A 23,966-nucleotide genomic window follows, 5' to 3' on the forward strand; every position below is an offset into this window, starting at 1 on the left:
CTGAAGCTTAAGCTGAACAATAATGAATGTCAACTACAAGTTTATATCTATATATCTATAGATCTATAGATGTGTATATATATATATATATATATATATACATATATACATATGTATATATATGTGTGTGTGTGTATATATATATATATATATATATATATATATATATATGTTTACAAGAAGTGGAGTACAGCATTAGGAATAGAGACAGTGGAAAATTATTGGCTGTGTGCGATGTCAGAGGGATAGTGGATGGGGGGAGGGGGGTTGACACAGTGTGAGGGGTATAAATTATAAATGTCTAACTATTACTTTGTTATGTGCACCTAAAACTAATTTAAAAAAAGAAAAGAAAAAAAAAAGGAAAGGAAAAAAAAAGACTGATTCTTATTTACTTTAACCTAAAGTTCACTTCAAGAAAAGTATAAAACTTGGAAGGCTTGAGAAGCCATATCTAGTGTATGATTGATGTTATAGTAGGGCTTGTTGTCATATAGTTCAAAATTGAAATTCAAAATTGTAATGGTTTACATTAGAAGACTATTACATAACTGTTAAGCATATAAAACTCATATATATACCTAAATTAGTATGACAGGGTGTTTGTGAGTGTGTGTGTGTTTTCTAGTTCTCCTGTTGAAGTCAAACACAGATTTAGATTACATTGCAATGAATTTAAAAAACATTCTGTGTGCTTAAACTTGGACTTTGTTGGCTTTGGAAAGTATATGTATCTATAGAGGAGACCTGGTAAACCTACCCAAATCACAAAGGAAAATTATTTTTTTGTTAGCATTGTGTATTAGATAGATGTTGTTTATACTGTGATTTATGCTTTCAAATATAATTTGGGGTTTCGGTCCCATTTACTAAGAGAATGAATGTTGTCTGTGAGTTTAAGACAATGGACAAAACTAAAAATTTCAACTCTAAAGTTTCAGAAAATAAAAGCTTCTGTTATGTTTTGCAATATTTTCGGAATATTAACACTTAATGCCGAGTTTATTCTCAAGTGCAAAAAAATACATATAAGTGGTTTTATGATTCTTTCTAAGCTGATGTATTTTGCCTGTTAAAAATTATACTGTTAAAAATTATGCTGCTAAATTAGTGTTAGAGGCCTTATGTTTGGTAATTATAAGTGTCTGGGCTATATGAATCTCTCTATATATGTGTGCTTTGTTCCAGTGTCTTGATTCTTGTTTCAAATTCTCTATGTATAATTGTATCAAATATTTAAAAAGTAAAGGTGTCAAAGAAGATTGTCAAGTATCTGACAAGAATCCAAAATACCTTTATATATATATATATGTACACACACACACACACACACACACACACACACACACACGTGTGTGTGTATTTAAAAAGTACTGAGCTGTTTTGAACATGATTATGCTGACCTGTCTGCCTTTTAGCCTGACTCCTTCACTCTAGTGTTATGGAAATCTGCTGGAAACTTTTTCAATAAGCTAAGTACCTTGCAAAAACCCCCGACTCTGAGAAGCAGGGTCTTTTAGAGTGGGAATGTTTTCATACTTGGACTATTGAGATTTTGCAGATATATGCATCTGTTCCATTTAAGGTGCCCTTAAATGTGTTGAATGTAATGTGTTGGTTGTTTATGTGTAATCCATAAAGTATTTATAAGTATGTGCATAAGATTGTCATACGATGTATTCTCAGGAATACTGGTACCTGGAGTTTGAAGGAACAACTATTAAAAAAAAGGAAAAAAACATAGTAGGGGAAGATTAGAAAAAAGATTCAAGATAACATTTTTGTAATGTTCAAAATATTGAACATATGACTAAAAATTATTACATATGATAAATACTGTATTGGTAATACCAGATCATTTCTTAAGCTATAATGCTTAATGATATTTATCTTATTCAGAGGAAAATTAAAACAGATACCTATTTCCCATGTATAAAAAATTAGACTCAGCCAAGAGGTTGCTTCTTCTGAAATTAACTTTTGAGTGAAATTGGAATAAATATGTATCATCCATGATAGTGGGTACAGATTTATACTACTCAGATTCAATTTAAGCAGTTCAAATCCTAGATACAGCAAAACATTTTACTTTTACTTTTCAGTATTTGCTGCTTAGTATATAATTCTATTAGATAAGTTATTTGATTTTTCCAAAAACGGAAACTGGGCTGTTGAGTACATTGGGACAAGGCACTGCGAACTATAGTGTCAAAAGGCACAATTGGGCATGGCAATACTGGGGGGGAAGGGAATCTGTGATTTGGGGCATCTAATTAGAGCCTCTTTCATAGGCTAGAACTAACTGGGTTGCTACTTCCGCCCTCCAAAAATACCAAGGCAAGGTGATATCTCCTCCTTCTTTAGTATCTGTCCCTTTAGACAGTGAAGAATATTCTCCCCTCTGCTGTCCAACTCCAACAATATCTGAGATGAGAATAGGGTGTGTATAGGGACCTACAAGGAAGAAAGGGTCATAAATAGAATCACAGGCAAAACACAAATACCCTTCCTCAAGTTAATCAGGATATTTTAATAGTCTCCAGAATTTGCTGCTATCATACAGAGTAATGCTGTTGCCTTGTGACCTCACACTTCCAGTTCCATGGCCTTGTCCTTGGGAGTGAGTAGAAAGTCCCACTTCCTCATTTACTTTCGTGGGCTTCAACTGCAGCAATTAAGAAACAGAGTTTGGTTTGACACTCAGGAGAATACAAAGAAGGGCAGAATATATTTTGAAAAGCTTAAGACAAATATGCTTATATTATTTTAGGATTGTTTAGCATTACAGATCAATGTGCCTCCATAATATTTTTCAAGATTCACTGTGACTGCAGGACGAAAATCCTTTACTAGCCATTTTACAGGTAAAAATAAATGACTGATTCCATAGCCAGCTTCCCTCAAATGACTATAAAGTCTGTTATGAATACTGACAGACCAAACAGCATGGAAAATATGCAGATGAATAAGTACTGAAATGTTTATGAAAGATATTTATGAAAGTTATTAAGACTTCTGTGTTTGAATGTGCACATATAATAAAATAAATCTAAAAAAACAAAAAACAAAAAAAGACTCATTCTTATTAATATTGTTACAATAATAATTGTAATTATTACAGCTTAGTTGGGGAGGCACAATAACAGTCAAACAAATATAAGCAAAGACCTAGCAACAACAGCATGAGCATTTTGGAGAGACAATAAAAGTTAATTTTGATTTGAGCATATGGTTCATTTGGAGATTAGTTACAGGGTGACAATGCTGGAAAAGTAGATTGGGGATTTATGGAGGGACTTAAGTGCCAGGTTAATACATTTTAATTAATTTGGCATACCAAAATGAGTCACAGAAGATAATTGAGCATGGAAGTGATATAATTAGGCCTGTTCTTTGACAAGATTAGTCATGGACTTCAATGGAAAAGGAGGCAGGAGGGCCAGTTCGAAGCCTATTAAAGTTGTCATTGCAAAGGGAATAATATCCTTTATGAGAATAGTAGCTACAGTAGTGGAAAGAAGTATTCTAGGAGGATTACCAAAGAAGGAGCTGCCTCTAATGGCTCTGGGTAGACTGGAGAAAATAAGGAGGCTGAGCTGAGTTGACTGGGACTGCTCGCAACAACTGGACGTCAAGGGGGAACTATAAATAAAAACTGGGAAGCAAGAATTGAAGAAATTAGTTCTGTGGGAAATGTGGCACTCTTTGATTGTTACATAATAAGCTTGACAAGTCAGTGGGACATACCGTTTAAGGAAACAAAGGCAGTTAAAATCCAAGATGGACCTGAAGAGAGAGTTCAGGGCTATAAACAGATTATTTTGGAGCCATTTACTTTGACTGTCAGATTACAACGTTGGAGAAGTTAAACCTTAAAGAAGAGAGATTTGAGATAGAAAATAACTTTTCTAAACATTTCTAATCAAACTGGGTCAGGTAGAGAAAGTGATCTAAATTGTAGATTTCTACAAGAAATTGCTCCAAACCTTAGTATACATACATCATATAGATAAGTAAGATATCACATATCTGCTCATTTCCAGTTCAAGTTTGCTTATAAGAAACCAGAGGGTAAAGTGGGTGGGGAGTGGTAGATGAGGGTAAATGGGATCAAATATAGGGTGATGGAAAAACTGACTCTGGGTGGTGAATACACAATGTGAGATATAGATGATGTAATACAGAATTGTACACCTGATACCTATGTAACTTTACTAACCATTGCCACCCCAGTAAACTTTAATTAAAAAAAAGAAAAGAAAAAAAAGAAAAGATGAGAAAAGAAAAGAAACTAGGCAGAAAGTAGAGAGGTAATCATGTGAACAGCTACATGATCTATCATCTACACTGAGTGATGAAATAATACATTGGTGCCTAACCCAGGAATTTTTCAATAGACAAGTTCGGTCTTCCTCTCATGATTTCATGCTTTATCTATTACAACCCCTTCATAATTTTATCTCTAGATTATCCCTAAAGGTGGAGCTGGTCTATATAAGACTTTTGAACCTATTATTTACTTTATTGTTTCCCATTGCACTCTTATGTGTGTAACAGCATTAGAACATGCAGCCCTCTGCCTCTGCAGTTTTACCCTCTGCTCCTTTGGAGCAAACTGTTCTTGACTCATTCCAGTGTTATATTGACATTCTTGCAAACATTCAAAAATGCAATCAAACATTGTCCTCTGAGTTCACTGAAATCAATTTTTTTGGAACTTATGTTGCTTATGTGCTCAATATAATGCATAATTCCCTCAGCAGTAGTTTCCAGTTAATACTCACAATGGAAATGTGAGGAACTCCTATTTTTCATTGGGCATATGAAGAAGAAAAGGTGGAGCTTTTAGAAAAAGGGGAAAAGGAAATTTTTGCATGAGAAATTTCATAGACAAAAATGTTCTTGTTAAATGTGGAGTTGTCAAAACATAATAGTATAAATAATTTGTAAGAAACATTTTTATAATTGAAAGCTTTGGTTAACAGATGAGGGATGCTTTGCTAAACAATATTAATGGGGAATTATATAAAGTAGAGAAAATTGTGCTAAGCAAATATAGATAATTCTTTCAAAAGTTAGGTATCTATGAGAGAAGATTAGAATTTTGAGCTAACTGTACCTACAGTATCAATGATCTTAATCAAAATTGGTCTTGATTGTCATATTGTGAACAGGACAAGAAAGAAAAAAGGAAAAACTAACAATGGTAAAACCCAATCTTAAAATACCTTAAATATTATCTATGCTATATTCATATTAATAAATATTTATAGTATTTGCTTCTCATTTGTTTAACTTGCATTCTTTGCTACAAATGTTGAATCTAAAAATAAACACATTCATATTTATCTCTTGACATCTTATTCAAATTACTATTGTTTGGATCTTATTTCCCAACAATAGCTCCAATTCCACATCTCTCATCTCAATGTGGAAACAAAAATGTTGGTTCTTTAATCATCTTTTACAATTATTATTTACTGTCATTTTTATTGCTGAAACTGTATGCCTTTTCTTTACCCCACCAGACCTGAAAAAAAAAAAAAAAAAAATCAGCCACCGATGCTAAGAGGCTATTTTATTATAGCCTTTTTTATCCAATTCCATCCTATGAACAATGAAGATTATTTATTCTAAAGCTTTCAATATTAATCTTCTGTTTGCAAGGCACTTTCTATCATTCTGGAAACATAAATTGAAGTGCTCTGCATCTGTTAACCCTCCCGGATGTTATGCCATGATCATTCTAAACTTTATATTCCCTCTTTTCTAGATGTTCCATGGCTAGCAAATTCTAATCACAGAAAATTCTTACTTCACTCTGATTCTTCATTTTTCTTAACTCTTCTCGATCTCTCTGCAACTAACATTCATAGTCACAAATGATAGCATTCTAACTTAGAATTTGACCAAATACTTTCGTATGTATATCCTAAGCTAATAAATTTTGCTGTTGTCTCTTTATCACCTCTGCCCTTGATATTGAATAGAGTCCATTCTCTATAGATAGAATGAACCAACTTAGTAATATAATACTTGCCTGTCTATATCTATCTATAGTTAAGTACATCCATACACATTATATTTTATTTCCATTTTGTACAGGAGAAGAAATGGGTTCAGAAAGGTTAATTGACTAGTCCACATAATGTAGCGAGTATGTGGCAGAGGAACTTCCCAAATTCTGCACCTAGGCCATTTCCCCTACCTCAAACTCATTATTTGCTTTCATTTCCAATTACTTTCTCCACATAAATATAAAAGCCCAGCACTACAGCATAAAGTGATGTATATAGATTAGCATTTTTATTTTCTATTTCTTCAAGGTGCTGAATTGCTGTTATTAAAAAAGAACTTTAGGTTTGACTTTGCTTTGGATAATACATGGGTTAAGAGATGCAAACTTCAATCATATAGGATAATAGATGATCTGCTGAAGAGAGAAATTGATTTTGAAGTTGTAATTTACTTGAAGTGTTTTGATGATCTCATAAAATACAGGCACAAAATTGAAGTTATTTAGGATTTCATGGCTCTCTTAAAGCTTGAATTACTACTTCAGTGCCAAAGTCCCCAGGAAAGATCCACAGGTTGCTATATATTTATATATAGCTATATATTTATTGCACTGTAAATACATTTTTTGGTATAGAAGCTTTTTCTTTACCTTCTCTGTCTCATTCATTACCTCTCTCTCCTATTCATTCACTCTCTTCCTCCCTCCCTCTCTCCTTCTTCTCCTTCTTCTTCTTCCTCTTCCTTCTCTCTCTCTCTCTCTCTCTCTCTCTCTCTCTCTCTCTGTTTGGCAAGTGACCCAATCCCATTTTGTTTGGGTATCTGCCTTATGTTCCACATTTATGTTAAAAATCGTTTAACTTAGGATAGTAGAAATAACCTGATATATGTATCGTCTCTTTAGCTATCAACCATTCCTCCTGAACACTATTCTGGTGTGATATTATTATATAGAACTTTATCATTTATCTTTAACATTTTTGAATTTAATATATTTAAGCAAGAACAATAACATGCCCGAAAAAGGGCATAAAAAAAAAAAAAGTCTTCTCTGGATGTTTTCTTCCACGAGAGGAGGGTAGAAAGAGCAGCCTGAGAAGCTTGAAGGATTGTTCTGGTGCAGTGGTCCTCAATCTTGAGGGCATAATATAATAGAATCACCTGGGAAGTTTTCTTACACCACCCAATCAGAATCTCTGTAGGAGACAGATTTTTAAACTCCTCAGGTGATTTTCATGTGCACAAAGTATTAGTCAACACTCTAGTGGAAGTCTCTTCATCAGAAACGTAAGACCATTGGAAAGCACTACCCTCTGATAGTGTGTTTGTGTGTGGTGTGTGTGTGTGTGTGTGTGTGTGTGTAGCTAGGTAGGTGTATCTAGGTGGACAGATAGAAATAAAAATCATATAATAATATATTATATTTCTCAATTTGTTCAAAACCTGGAAAAGTAAAAGTAATGTGATTAATTATCATCGATCCAATTCTTACTAGGAGTTGATGTGATGCCTGAAATACATTTGATCAACGTTTTTCAAAATGTAGTACATGAACTCATTTATGATAGGTATAATCATTTAGGTAGCACAAGATACATATGTTTTATTCTAATAATTTTAATGTATTTTAATATGTAATAGAAACCCAGGTATCGTAGAAAAATATAAGATTTTTACTAATTTATTTGCTTAAAATGAGGAAATGATTACAATTATCTCCATTGTACAGACCACATAATTTACAGATGGCATGGAGTCCTACCCGTGAAGATTCTAAACCAGCTTTTTCTATATATTTTTAGATTATTGGAAGTATGGACTTACATAGATGATATGGATCGCATGTGGATTTTTGAAAACTGAATTTCAAAAAGCTTTCTGTATTCTTTTGCAGTGATAAATCTAAAATCACCTTTAGAGGGGAACAATTATTTAACAAATCAGGTTTTTATAAGCATCTATTACAACTAAAAGTAATTGAGACTGCACTTTATTTTGTTGTTCTGATGATAGTGATAGTTTTGAGGTATCATTAAGCTGTACTTAAAATGGGAATTTTTAAAGCATAAAGGTGCTGGTTTTAAATATTCATGATGTTATAATAAAATATTCATATTGTCCTTGTATACATTTAAAAATCAATTTAATGAATCAATTAAACTGTATTTTGGTATTGCTAAATTACCAAATGCAAAAAGAATCATGCAAAATTTATAAATTTGATTTTGGGATGTTGGCAAAGAGAATAGCTTGATTTAATTTTCTTTCATATATGAAGAACCATTCACAAACTCTGATATTAAATATTTCCATTTGCAATGGTATTTTGAATCTTTCCCCACAAAAAAAACATAACACTGTGGAAAACTTTGTTTTGTTTTTAATAATCAAATATTAGAGGATCATAAAAAAAATGTGAAGTGTGACAGGGAATAATGATTGTGAAATAACAGAGGTGTCATATATATATATATATATATATATATATATATATATACATATATATTCATATATATGTATATATGTGTGTATATATGTATATATATATATACATATATAGATACATATATATATATATATATATATATATAAAGACATAATCAGTAGCAAAGCATGAACAGTTTTGATTGGTTTTCACTGTGAAACATGATGCATTATAGAATTATAGATATGACTAGAACCTTGATTTATCAATAATTTTAACTAGAATAAAAAGCTCTGTTGATACTACTAATACTATGAACTCAACAAATTATCGGATAATAGTTGCATAAGAAATTCCAATTTGTATATAAGAAAGTCTGTTCATTTTTCCCCACACTTATAACTGAAAAAGGTAATTTTCAAAATAATTGGCAACTTATTGATGTGAAGACAAACAAAATACAGCCTAGAAACATTGTTTTGAAAAATGCAGAGGATGCTAAAGCCATAATTGGTCCATCATGAACAATGTTCCCCTAATCCAAGTTGGATGTTATTTCAGTTTTGGTCCTTTGGGTGAAGAATAGACTCATATAACAAAGGTGCTCTCCCCCACCACCAGATACACTGCATGAAGAAATGTGTTGTTCATATTAAGGGCAGGCTGCCAGATTTTTATTCTCTCTCTCTCTCTCTCTCTCTCTCTCTCTCTAAACAATTATTTGTTCTTTAATGATGCTTGCTTGCTGAACTTTCATGTATGAAAGTACTCTGCATTGAAAAAAAAAGAAAAATAGATGTTCTTCCAAGTAAGACTTGACTTCAGAGACAATGCATACATGCTTTATTTAGCTTTGTGTGTGTCAGCAGGGTTTTTTTTAAATTAGTTTCAGGTGTACAAAACAATGTAACAGTTAGACATTTACACCCCTCACAAAGTGATAACCCTCCTCCCCCAATCTATTACCCCTCTGGCATCATATATAGCTGTTACAGTTCCACTGACTCTATTCCTTATGCAGATTTAATTATTTCACTTATCTTTAGAGGTACTGTTATATCAGAAAATTTAACTTGATTGCAAAAAACTGTAGAAACATGCCTAGATTTATATTAATGGTTTTACACTATTATCTAAAGGACTCACTACAATAGCTTGAATGTTATGAAGGTATTTTTAATGTCTTATCTTTACTGTCCCAAATGAATTAGTGTTGGTATGTGAACACTAATTGACCATGAGAAACTTGACCATTACTTTGTGAGCATTACGGATAATTTGAACTAATCAGAAAAAAAGTAGAATCTAGAGATTGTTCAAAAGACTTTTTGAGATGAGTTGGTTGAACAACATTTCTGTAATTTTCTTAAGAAATTAATACACAATAAAATATCAAGTCATAAAACACAGTAAGCAGCTTTTATGATTGTATATCTATGAGTTGGAGATGTCAAGAAAAAATAGCTTCATTAATTATGAAACAGAATTGAATTCTTATGTTACAATTTTTTTTTTTTAACTAAGTGACATAAAGCAGAATATCAATTTTATTGATTGATCAGAATCAGCCTCATTCTTTTCTTTAAAATTATTTTCAGGTATATATTTTTGTAAATTGGGTCAAGTCTTTCTTTTTGTAATTAGTATCACTTTATTTTTTAAAGACATTTAATTACATAATTTGCTTTTTTATTGCATTAATTTGTTATGGTGTTTCTATTTTGGCAAGTGATATGAGTTCCCTTTAAAGAAAACTGAATAAAATGAAATTCTTAAACATGTTATTTATATTTAAGAATAGAGTTGATTTAAATCAATAATAATAATATTAGTATGCAGACACAACCAAAGAGCCAAGGTAATATGCAAATGACTGAAGCTGTTAAATATTGCACACATCGTTGCCAGTTATTCTCCACACCATTGTCTAACTTATTTTCTTAAAATATCATCTTCTTCCTGAACATAGAAAATACTGTGGTTAGCAAAAAACAAGTAAGTATGTAGGAGTAGAGCACATAGAATTAGCCATTTACCTATTTATCTGATTGGTAGAGTTGTTTCTCTGATTGAAAGGACAGGGGGAATAAAAAAATATCTTTCACTGAATCCTGATAAGATTTCTTCTTTGTTTTCTTCACCCCTTCCCCACTATCAAATTCTGTCTCTTTAATAGTGTACTCTATGTAGTTTAAACTTCTGAATAAGTATTGGCTAGCGATTTTTTAACAAAAATGTTATATATTTAAAATTATAAAGAATTGAAACAACATAATGAATATTCAACATCCAGTTTTAGAATGATGTTTATTTGCTTTAAATTTTTAATTAGTTAATGGCACAAACATATTTATAGCCCCATTTGTAACATGTTTTGAAGTCATTCGCATTCATTCCTCCCTCTCTAAAGGGAACTGATTTCTTGAAATCTCTGTGCATTTTAAGCATCTATATATTTATATGAATGTATTTATCCTTAAATGTAATATTATTCATGTTTCTTTTATTTACATTAATTTATCATAGTATTCATAATGGTTTTTTATTTGCTTTTTAAAAAAATATTATTTTTATTAGTTTCACGAGTACAAAGCAAATTAATAGTTAGACATTTAAACCCCTCATCAAGTGATAACCCCTCTGACTACTAAGCTCTACTGTCTGACATCTTATATAGCTATTACAATACCATTGACTATCTTCCCTATATTGTACTTCACATCCTGTGACTATATATACATATATATGTATAAATATATGTTTGTATATACAAACATATATATATATATATATATATATATATATATATATATATATACACACATATATATGTATATATATTTAGTTATAGTTGACATTCAGTATTATTCTACTTCAGCTTCAGGTGTATAGTGCATTGGTCAGGCATCTACACAGTATGAAGTGATCTCCCTGATAAGTCCAGTGTCCATCTGGCATCTTACATGGTCTTTGCAACATTGTTGATTATATTTCCCATACTGTATTAACTACCAATTTGTATTTCTTAATACCTTCACCTTTTTCATCCTGTCCCCAACCCCATTCCCATCCATCACCCTGATTGATCTAGTACCTATCTGGCACCATACCAAGTTATTACAATATTATTGACTATATTCCTTATGCTATACCCTACATCCCCATAATTACTGTATAACAGCCAATTTGTACTTCTTAATCCCTTCACCTTTCACCCATCCTTAACCCCCCTCCCATCTTAAAGAAGTCCCTCTAAGATTCCTTTTAATACTGTTTTGGTGGTGATGAACTTCTTCAGCTTTTTCTTATCTGGGAAGCTCCCCATCTGTCCTTCAATTCAAAATGATAGCTTTGCTGTGTAGAATAATCCTTGTTGTAGGTCGTTGCTTTCCATCACTTGGAATATTTCCTGCTACTCCATTTTTGCCTGCAAAGTTTCTGTTTAAAAATCAACTGACAGTCTTATGGGGGCTCCCGTGTAGGTAACTGTTTTTCGCTTACTGCTTCTAATATTCTCTCTTTGTCTTTAAACATTGGCATTTTAATTATGATGTGTCCTGGTGTGGGCCACTTTGGCTTCATTTTGTTTGGACTTTCTGTGTTTTCTAGGCTTATATGTCCATTAACTTATATGTCTATTTCTAGGCTTATATGTCTATTTCTAGGCTTATATGTCTATTTTCAGGTTAGGGAAGTTTTCTGTCATTAGTTCTTCAAACAGGTTTTTAATTCCTTGCTCTCTCTCTTCTCCTTCTGATACCCCTATAATGCAAATGCTGGCACGCTTGATAGTATCCTGGAGGCCTCTTAAACTCTCCTCAATCTTTTAGATTCTTTTTTCTTTTTCTGTTCTGGTTGGGTGTTTTCTGCTACCTTATCTTCTACATTGCTGGTTGGATCCTTTGCTTCATTTAATCCATTGTTGATTCCCTGTAATATATTCTTCATTTCCATTATTGTACTCTTTATTTCTGACTTGTTCTTTTTCATGTTTTCCACCTCCACTTTTATGTTTCCTGTCTCTCTGTTAAAGTTCTCCTTGAGATCATTAAGCATTCTTATAACCAGTGTTTTGAACTTTGCATCTGGTAGATTGCTTATCTCCATTCTGTTTTGTTCTTTTTCTGGAGCTTTGTTATGTTCTTTTATTTGGTACATGTTTCTTTCTATCTCCATTTTGGGGGACTTCCTGTGTTTGTTTCTATGCATTAGGTAGAACTGCTGTGTCTTCCAGTCTTAGTAGAATGGCCTTATGTAGTAGGTATGCTTTGGGTTCAGTGGCACAGTCTTTCTGGTCACCTGAGTCACACAATCCAGTTATGTCCCTTGTGTGGGTTATGTGTGCCCTCCTCTTGTGGTTGAGCCTTGGTTGATAATTGCACATCAATAGGAAGGACTGACCCTTGGGCTCACTGGTTGTGAGGAGTGGCCTTGACTACATTGGAAGAGTTGTGGTGCAGGGGCTGATCCTACAGAGCAGGATCTGTCTCAGCAGGACTCTGGTGTTTGCCCAATTTGTCCCTTGGGTGTATCATTCTAGGAGGTGGCTGGGTAATGCTCCAGATTGTTTTGAAGCTGACCACTGGGGGCACCAACCCCAGGACCACCTTGGAGGGGATCTGCTGCAGGTCAAGTTCAGGCACAGTCTGTGCCCCACCTGGGGCCACCCAGCAGGAACCACAAAATCCGCAGATAGCTGCCACCTGTGCTATTCTTGGAAGCTCTCTGAGAGGCTAAGCCACATTCCAAGGCCAGCTGCTGCTAGTGCCTGCTGAGGGCTGCTCAGCCAGAGATACAGAACATGCTCAAGCCAGATGCTGCTTGTCTGGGTTCCATGAACCTTTGAGAGACCCTAGGAAAGTCTGTAGCTTGAGCTAAAGCAGGTGGTTTGTATGAAAAAGCTATTGGAAGCAGCCTGGGTGTGGCTGACAATTGGGCGGAGCCAGGTCTTAAATTGCCAGGGCGTGACTAACAGTGGAGACTCAGAAATTGCAGCCACCTGTCTCTGCTCACTAGCAGGGGGAGAGTTCAACAAAGAAACAATGGCCTCCACCAGTTCCACTGTCCAGGAGAAAGCTGCCTTTCTAGTGCCCGTCCCAAACCAGACAACTCAATTCCCCACCATTTGTCCAGCTGGAGCTCAGAGCGAGTGATTCTGCTGGTGGGTAAGTCTGTGCAGTCACTTTAAGAGGAGCGTCTGGGAGTGCAACTGCACTCAGTTTCACTCAGTCACAATCTCTGCTGTTTTTCACAAGCAGAAATTACAGGGACTTCTTTCCCCAACACTGGAACCCTGGGCTGAGGTTGGTCTGGGACCTCTCACTCCTCTGAGGGGTGAGTAGGGGACCCCCATAGCTGAAATGTACCACCCAATGTTTAATGATCACACGGAGTATGGGACCAGCCCATTCTGTGTCTCTGCCCTTCCTAGCAGTCTGTAAGTGGCAGTCTGCAAGTCCGTAGTTGAAGGGCTTCAGTTCAGTTTGATTTTAGGCAATTCCCAATAATGGTTGTTTTGTAGATTAGTTGTAAGTTTGATGCCATTGTGAGAGAAAGCAAGCACAGCAGTTACCTACTTACTGCACTATCTTGATGACTCTCTGGGCCATCTGTGATTTGTTTTTATTTGAGAAACATATTTCAGACATGTTTGTTTTGAAATATAGAGAAAGAAATATAGTTTATAAACTGTAGCTACTATACTAATTTCTTTGAACGAATATGCTATATTTTCTTCAACTGGTAGGCATCATGTTGTTTCCCAAATTTGAATAATCAATTATTTCTTCATTATTCTGTGCATGCATCATTTTGTGCATATGTACAAATTTACCTGAGATATTTCTAGAATTTCCGATTGATGTATAAGTGGTGATGTTCACCTTGAAATTTAAAAGGACATCAAATTTTTCTCAAAAGTACTTTGGTCTATATATCCTATTTCACTATGAGAGAACTCCACGTTTTAAATCCTTAGATATAAGGTAGTAACGTTAAACTTTATGATTTTGCCAATGTGCTAGATATAAATTTGTTAAATTTATGTTTTCGTTAGTGATAATCAGGAAAAATTTCCACATTCACATTAGGTATTGTGGTTTCCTCCTATTTTAATTATCTGTTTATATCCTTTATACAATTTTCACTTCAGGCTTTTGTATATTTTTTAATATAATGAACCTGGCATGTCTGCAAATTCTGAATATTCATCTTTTGTTGGTTACGTACACTGGAAATATATTTCCCCAAATTCTTTTCTTTTCCAACCTCACTTATAGAGTATTTTGTCATACCAATAAGAAGTTTTATAATTTACTATAATCAAGCTTTATTTGGGCTTTTGCGTCATTGGAAACGTTTCTACTCCCAGAAGATATGAAAACGTGCTCCTGTATATAAATATAAAATTTCAAAGTTTTCATTTTACAAATAGTCTGATAATCTATCCAGTTTTCCTAGTTTTTTGAGTATGATATTAGTTGACAGTATAATTTTCATTTTCACATGAAGAGCCTTATGCCTCAGCACTATTTATTGAATACTTGAATTTGTTCCCACTAATTTGTAATGCTCCATTCTCTGTCATACTTCCAGTCTCCTTAACTGTACGGATCAATTTATTGGTTCTCTAGTGTATGTATCATTAATTGATGTGATTTCCACTCTGCCAATTTCACATCATTTTTTTGTTACTGTAACTTCAATGAGTCTTAGCAACTGGTAAGAAAAGTCTGATTTTCCTCATGTTTCTTCTTAGAAAATAGTCTAGCTATTCCTGCTTCTTTACTCTTACATATATTTTAACTGTGGGATCATCTTCTCATTTTATAGGAAAAGAAAATGTGTTGAGATTTTTTATTGAAACCGCTTGAAAGTCACATGTAAATTTGGAAAAAGTTGATATGATATGGTGGATTATAATATGATTGTTATGCCATACACTGTGATTGTCACACCATACAGATGGCAGTTGTATGCTGCCTCCTCCTGAATTCCCAACACAGAACCAAGTTTTGTACTTGTTCAGAGATCCCATGACATAGTGATATTGTGGATATTCTAAATCTGGTACATGGTTTGCTCCTTCTTGGCTGCAAGTTTCTGCATGCTCACTCCAACCTCCTTTTATAAGCCCCTTTGTATGACCCACAAATGCAGGCAGAGGTAGATTGTTATTTCTGAGATTCTTTGAAGATGTTCCCAGATTTTAAGCGATGAAGGTGACTTCAGTTTAATGCTTTGAATGTTTGAATGAGCTTTTTGTTGTTGTTGTTTTTTTTGTTTTGGATCAGGAGCCTCTTCTGTATGATTACAGAATCAGGGGTTGTGGGCAATCAGCTTCAGTTCTGGGAACACATGGGTTTATGTTCCATTTTCTGTTCTTGGACATATTTACTCTGTTGTGGAGGGCAGATACACATAATTCATTTTACTTCAACATTTAATCTATCATTGTTCTTTATTGGGGGCTGAAGATCTTAAAATATTTATTCATTATTCCATGTTGACTAGAAATATATGGTTAATAATTTCTAAATGTTTGTGGTATGAGATCTTTTTTTTTTCCCTTTTGTTTTCAAAGAAAGTTGGGACAGGGTATATTGGAGCAGTTAGTAAAAAGTCAACTTGAATAAAATAATTGTGGAAACATTAGTAATATAAAAAGGTAAACATAGTGAGGTTCGTTTTTGAACCTATCACCTATAGTCTGATCAAATTAATTAATGGTGAAACTCCCTTTCCACCTTTTTTTCAATATCAATGACGATATGAACTTATTAGAGATTCATAAACTGCTGCTTTTTAAAGTTAAAAAAAAAGTGTTTATTAGTTTACTTGAAAATTGTATTTCTTATCAGTTGAAATTGGTTGCGAATAAGCTGTGTAGTCAAATCTTACAGTGACATTTGGGTTTTAGTTACAACAAAAATAGTCTGAAGACTTTGCTTTGGAAAATGTAAATCAGATTTAGAATTAATTGGCTCTAATGATGTAAGATAAATGTTATATTATAGTTGTTGACATCATGTTAATCTATAATAGATATATAAACATATATACACACACAAACATTCATAACAAAAAGAGGAAATACTCATTTGTTTCTGTAACTGGTCACACGGTCACAGCTGGTATTTCAAACTACCATCTTCCACAATTGCTCTGTATTTTCTTTAACTTTAGCATGCACCTCAGGATCTGTAAGTCCTAAGTAAGGGAAAAAGATCACAATATATCGGATCTTGGTCATGGTTTATTACTTGGTGGGTGACCCAAATTTTCATTCCTGAAAGGTCTGGGACATCACTAGCCCTGCCTGAATTGGGTTATTGTAGTTTTCCATTGACCTTAATCACAGGACACGGTAATACTAAGAGATACTCTAAAGGATGCCCTATATTCCAGACATATTCTTCCTCAGCTGTATGGACAAGTAGTAGTCTAATTTCCCCTTGGTGTTTATGATCAATCACCGTAGCCAGCACAGTAATTCCCTTCTTTACCTGTTGATTCAGAGTTGCCAGGTGGCAGTCCTAACTTCCAAGTCAATGGAATCGTTGTTGTGTCTCTGGTAGAGATATTCTTCCCTCTGGAACTAAGACTTCTAGGCCTGAGGAGCATAAGTTCATGGGAACAGGAAGCAAATATTTTGCTAATGGCTCACTAGGAGTAATAATTAGTGGTGGCACTCTGATTTCTACCCCTTGAATGAAACCACATTTTTGGACCTGTAAGTCCTACATAAGGTAAAAAGAGCACAATATATTGGATCCTGATTCACAGCATACATAACCTTCTGGAGAATCTTGCCCCAGCCCTGCAAGGTATGGCCATCTAGCTGGCAAGGTATTACCAACTAACCGGCCTTTATCAAATAGACAATTTCATTATTTTATCAAACTAACTGCTTCAGGATGGCGAGGAACTTGGTAAGACCAGTGAATTCCTTGAGACTGGGTCCATTTCCATATTTCATTTGCTCAAAAGTGAGTTTCTTGATCAGAGTAATGCTGTGTGGAATACCATGATGATGGATAAGGCATTCTATTAGTATAATTGCCTATAGTGAAGACAAATCTATATGAAGAGCAACTGTCAACTCCAATAAAAACAATCATTGTCCCTTTCATAATGGAAGTGACACAATGTAATCCACCTGCCACCAGGTAGCCATCGATGCAAGCTGGGAAAGAGAAAGCAGTGTAGCAGGAGTAGAGACCATGTGCACTTGGGCTACTTCTTCATGAAACTTGTTTGTGTTTTCTGGGTCTGCTCAGGCCTGATCACATAGATGCCACTTTCATTTGATAATGGAATGCTGCTGTGTATGCCAAATTACAGCTTCGTGGGTCCCACAACACCCAACTCATGATGGGCATTTCAGGTCACATGGTAACTTGGTGGTCCATGGCTAAGCAGTCAGTCTCTACTAAGGCCCAGTAGCAGGCCAAGATCTGTTTCTGGAAAAGGGAGTGGTTGTCCATAGAGGTTAGCAAATATTTGCCCCCAAATCATAAGGGCCTTTGTCGTGGTGAACCTGTAGGGTCTGGCAAAGACTCCAAACACCATCCCTACCTGCAACTGGCACTTTATTAGATCTGCTCAGTCATGTGACCCAACTGGCAGAGCAGCTTGCATAGCAGCCTGGGTCTGTTAACAGAGTGTTCTCTTATTCTGGGCTCACTCAAAGGTAGAAGTTTTTTTTGGTCACTTGGTAAATGGGACAGAATGACACACCCAGATGAGGATTATATTGTCTTCAAAATTCAAAGTTCACTAGGTGTTGTTCCTGTTTCATGTTTGTAGCAAGGGCCAGATACAACAATTTATCCCTCACTTTGAAGAAAAATCTTGACAAGGTCACAACACAGCACTCCTAGAAACTTAACTGAGGTACAAACCCCCTGAATTTTTGTCAGATTTATTTTCTACCCTCTGGCATACAAATGTCTTACAAATTAATCTAGAGTAGTTATTACCTTTTGTTCACTAGGTCCAATCAGCATAACATCAATGAAATGAACCTGTGTGATATCTTGTGGAATTAGAAGGAGCTCAAGACCCTTGTGAACTAAATTATGACATATGACTAGACAGTTGATCTACCCCGGAGATAGGTCAGTGTAAGTGTATTGCTGTCCTTGGCAGCTATCAATAAGGTCTGGTGGACTTTATTAATAGGGATACAGAAAAAGCCATTTGCCACATCAATAGCTATTTACAAGGTACAAGGATAGGTGTTAATTTACTCAAGTATTGAAACCACATCTGGTACAGCAGCTATAATTGGAGTCATCACCTAGTTAAATTTATGATAATCTGCTGTCATTCTCCAAGATCTATCTGCTTTCTGCACAGGCCAAATAGGCAAGTTGAATTGGATTTGGTAGGAAGAAACATCCTGCATCTTTCAAGTTTTTGATGGTGGCACTAATTGTAGAAACAATCCCTTCAGAAATGCAGTATTGCTCTTGGTTTACTATTTTCCTAATAGAAGTTGTTCTAGTGGCTTCCATTTGGCCTTTCCTGCTATAATAGCTCTTACACTACAGGTCAAGAAACTAGCATGGGGATTCTGCCAACTGTTCAGTATGCTTATTTCAATTACACAATCTGAAAGCAGGGAAGCAACCACACGATGGGTTCAAGTGCCCACAGGTCCCACTATAACATGGATATGAGCTAAACCTCCATTGGTCATCTTACTCCATAAGCCCCTACTTTCACTGGTAAACCACAATGATGTTTTGGGACTCCTGGAATTAGTGTCAGTTCAGAAAAAGTATCATTAGTCCCTGAAATGTCTGATTATTTCCTTATCTCCAATGAAGTTACCCTGGTAAAAAGCCATAGGTCTCTTTGCGGAAGGCTGGGAGAAAAAGTAACAATATATACTTTCACAGTGTACCAGGGTCCTTTCTTAAGCAGGCCCCCCTTCTCTTCATTCAAGGGGTTCTGGGGCTGTTAACTAGCTCAAGTCTGAGAAATGATAGAGGGGCTGTGACTTTCTTTTTTTATGATTCAGATTAGACTTCTATTCATTTGACCTAGAACTTTTCTGCTTATACACGTCAAGTCATAATTTGGTAGGTTTCCCATCTATTTCACTTCTAGGAACACCATGATCAAATAGCCAACACCATGAGCCAGACAATTCTAATTGCTACTTTGACTCCTGTCTATTACAGTACCCACACTAATCTTGTCTTTGATAGTTGAGTACTGCCACTTGGCTCCTGCCAATTGGGATTGAATTACTTCCACTTTGTTTAGATTACCCGTGCTCGCTTCGGCATCACATATACTAAAATTGGAACGATACAGAGAAGATTAACATGGCCCCTGCGCAAGGATGACACGCAAATTCGTGAAGCGTTCCATATTTTTCTAGGTTAAAAAAAAAAAAAAAAAAAAAAAAATTACCCAAGTCAGTGACTGCACTTCCTACTTAAGGTCTGGCCCATAGAGAAGAATGATCACAGAGTTCTTCAAAGATGTTGGGGCTCTCCTCACAAAGTTATTTCTCACTGTCATGGTGTAAAATATATCTCTTGAATCCTCCTAGGGTGGGTGAGTAGGTCTTAAATGACAAATCCACTCTAACATTCAAAACTCTCTAAGCTTTTGAATTTCTTCCTCTACATAAAACCAAGGCAAGTTTCTGACATTTGTAACATGCTCACTGTGGCCTCCTTTTGGTCTATGTTTCAACCAGCTAACTCCTTGAGCTGTAATATTAAAAGCAGAATTGTGGCTTAGTGAGTTCATGTCATTAGATTCAGCCTTATCCAACTTTATGTTCCTTCCATTCTTGTCCCACACCTTTAATAACCATTCCCATACATGTTTCTCAGATTTCTGTCCTGTAAGTTACAAAACTTAAGTAGTTCTTTTGTAATGAAGTGTACCTCCTCATGGGTCATACCCTGTACCACACTTTAGGAGTCTGCTGGTACTTGAGTCTAGCTATAGGTCTGGAAGCAAAGAGGGGTAGTGGGGGGTGGTCTGAGACTCAGCATTGTCTTTCAGGACATCTGCCTGAGGAGAGGTAATTACACTTTCCTCAGGAAGTGCAGCGTGATACCCTCAACAGAGGTACAGAAGCCAGTAACAGTGGAGGTGAACAGTCCCATTCTACTGGCAAAGAAGACTCATCAGAATTTAGGGGCTCAATATCCCAGCTTTATCAGTGTCTTCCCAAATGTTCTTATTCCAACTTTCAGAATTCCATTCCATCTCAATCAAAGCCCTTAATTTCACAGTACATACACTATAAGGCTGGAAGTTCAAGTTTTGTTGTAATTTAGTTGGTCACAGTATAAGATTCTGATTTTGATTTTCAGCAATCAGCCCTGCAGCTATAAGAAATAAGTGTCTCCTTCAGGTCACACATAGTAGCTTTAATGTTATTTATGAACAATTTGAGCTGGGAATTCTACTCCCAGATCTCATCATTTTCCTTCCCCACTTTGTTCAGTGACATTGGGAACAGTCAAATAATTATATTCAATAATTGAACAAAAGTGTTTAAAAGTATCATATAAACAGTCACTTAGCTCCTTGCTTCTTATAAGTGGTTGACTAACAGTATCCAATAGTGATATTTTTGCATATCTCTATTGACAGATTGTACCATGGACTCTCAGCACAACTGAAAATAGGGTCATTAGTATCAGATTAGTCAATTCCACAAATCCCAGAGACAATGAAGAAAACTTATCCTTAAAATTCTGTTTCTCGAGAATGACTTTCACTACCAAAATCTGTGTTTGTTAGAGTTTGCGAGAGAAACAGAACTAATAGAATATCTATATCCATCTATCTGTATCTATACCTATATATGTATCTGTATTTGTACCTATATCTCTATCTATATCTATATATCATTTATATCTATCTAAATCATCTATATCTATATCATCTATATCTATATCATCTATATCTCTATATCTATATTATATCTATCTATAATTTATACAGATTAATATATGGAACAGTTTACTTAGTTTCATTTTGAATTGTTTATTCTTAAATTATCTTCATTTTGAAAGATAGTTTTTGCTGAGTATAGAATTTTAGGATGACACTATTGTTTCCCAGCACTTTGATGTTTCATCCCAATGCCTTCTGTCCTCCATGGATTCTGATGAGAAGTATTAATGCAATTGAGGATTTCTTGTTTGTGATGAATTGCTTCTCTTTCGTTGCTTTGAGTATCTTTATCTTTGGACTTCCACTGGTTTGCCCTAACATGTCTAGGTGTTGATTTTTTATTTTATCTTGTATGAATTCATTGAACTTAGATGTGTAGACTAAAGATTTTTTCTCTATCAAATTTTATCAACTTTCATTTCTTCACAATTCTTTTTCTGTCCTATTCTCCACCTCTTATCATTCTGTAACTCTCACTATTCGTATGTTGGTATTCCTGATATCCCTCACATTTCTGAGGGTATGTTTATTCTTCTTCATTCTCTTTCTTCTGTTCCTAAAACTGAATAATCTCAATGAATTTGTCTCACTCTCTTTGCGTCTTCCTTCTGCCAGAAGATATCTGTTTAGTCCCTTTAGTATTTTTTTTTTCTTTTAAGTTACTATATTTTTCACCACCAGAGTTTCTTTTTGGCTTATTTGTATTTATAATTTCTGATCTCCTTATAGACATTCTCTATTTGGTGAGACATTGTTTTCATACTTTCTTTTAATTCTTTAGGCTTGATTTCTTTAGTTCTTTAAACATATTTAAAGAGCTTATTCAAGGTGTGTCTTACATGTTCTATATAGGCTTACTTTAGAAGGAGTTTTTCATTGATTGCTTATTTTGCTGTGTATTGACCCTACTTTTGTGTGTGTGTGTGTGTGTGTGTGTGTGTGTGTCTTGTCCTTAAAAACTGGATCTTTTAAATAATATAATGTGGTAACTCTAGAATTCAAAAATTTCCCAGATTTGTTGTTGTTATCATAGAGCTCCTTATAATTATTTTTTACTTCAAACCTCATATGGAAAAATTTCATTTTAAAATTTTTAATTAAATTATTTTTTTAATTTGGTCTGTATATCTTGATTGCATGGCTTTCACATATGGCTTTTATAAATAGCTTTAATTACTTACATTCACTATCTAGACATACTCCATATCCAATTTTTAATGTGCTAGTGATATTTAATTGGTTAGATAAAATTGTTCAGTTTTAATTTGTTAGATGAAAATGTAGATTGATTAAGAAATCTTTTTTCTTATTTTGTGCTACTCTAATCATTGCCTTAATACCCAAAGGATGACACAATAAAGACCAATTATTGCCTAAATACACAGAAGAGAGTGTTAAGTGGAAAGGAAGGAAGGAAGGAAGGAAGGAAGGAAGGAAGGAAGGAAGGAAGGAAGGAAGGAAGGAAGGAAGGAAGGAAAGAAGGAAAGAAGGAAAGAAGGAAAGAAGGAAAGAAGGAAAGAAGGAAAGAAGGAAAGAAGGAAAGAAGGAAAGAAGGAAAGAAGGAAAGAAGGAAAGAAGGAAAGAAAGAAAGAAAGAAAGAAAGAAAGAAAGAAAGAAAGAAAGAAAGAAAGAAAGAAAGAAAGAAAGAAAGAAAGAAAGAAAATTGATATTAGGAAACCATGACATAGTGTGTATTGCCAATTCTATTCTTCTTGTACAACAGAGAGACACATTATCTTTATTACCCTGAAATGTCATACAAATCTGCTCCAGCGAAGTGACATCTCTATCTTTATTATCCTAGAATGTAAATAAATCTGATTCAGGGAATGAGGCACCTCTAACTTTATTATCCCAAAATATAAGTATATATGTTTCTTGAAGAGACATGTCTATATTCCCAAGGCTACCTGCTATGCAAACATCTTTGAAAAGGCACTCTGAAGAAAATAAGCCGTGAATGCCTTTGAAGATGTTCAGAAATATGTGTGATTCATGGAGACTTGTTTCTCAAGAAAATATATCTAAAGTCTTGAAACAAAGCATCACGTCTTATATGTCTGAAATACTTATGTGTCTGCATTTTTAAAGGCTGAACAAGGTGTCTAAGTAAGTGGGCTTGCAGACAGTGTTACAAAGTGATGCTTATTCTGTTTGTTGGCTATTTTAGCTTATGAGCTAATATGGATGGATGGCAGTGATTGTGAACCAAGAGTCTCTCCACAGCCAGGAAGATAGATAATATTTTATCAAACCCCATGAAACTATATATTGCCCTGAGGAAAACTGAAGAACATAAGAGGGAAAATCCTGAGTTATTTAATACCCCAAAATAAATGTAAATTAGATGGAAGTTGCTGTAATGGAAGTCGCTGTATTTATTTTGATTTGATTGCATTAATGTTTCTACCACCAAAAGATATGGAACCTTTACTTAACTGCTAAATCATTCTGTTAAAAAGAAATTTAAAATTTTACATTTTCTCTATAGTTTTGCTATTGAAAATTTATCTAAGCTCTGCACATTTATGCCTATAGAATAGCACAAAAATCTTCACAATGCTTTTGTTGCTTATTTTTTATGTATTTTGAA

General features: G+C 34.5%; 1 long non-coding RNA gene and 1 other non-coding gene across 2 annotated transcripts in view; both read left to right on the forward strand.

Annotated features, from left to right (window-relative positions):
- The window catches only part of LOC141571839 (uncharacterized), a 162,420-nt gene that overhangs the window by 70,456 nt on the left and 67,998 nt on the right, over positions 1–23,966 (forward strand). The gene's annotated exons all lie outside the window — the stretch shown is intronic.
- On the forward strand, positions 19,722–19,828 carry LOC141572030 (U6 spliceosomal RNA). The gene has a single exon (XR_012497041.1). It is a non-coding gene; the product is annotated as a U6 spliceosomal RNA (small nuclear RNA).

This window comes from Rhinolophus sinicus, chromosome 2 (assembly GCF_057876585.1).
Source record: "Rhinolophus sinicus isolate RSI-liver-muscle chromosome 2, RSI-T2T, whole genome shotgun sequence".
NCBI classification, from domain to species: Eukaryota; Metazoa; Chordata; class Mammalia; order Chiroptera; family Rhinolophidae; genus Rhinolophus; species Rhinolophus sinicus.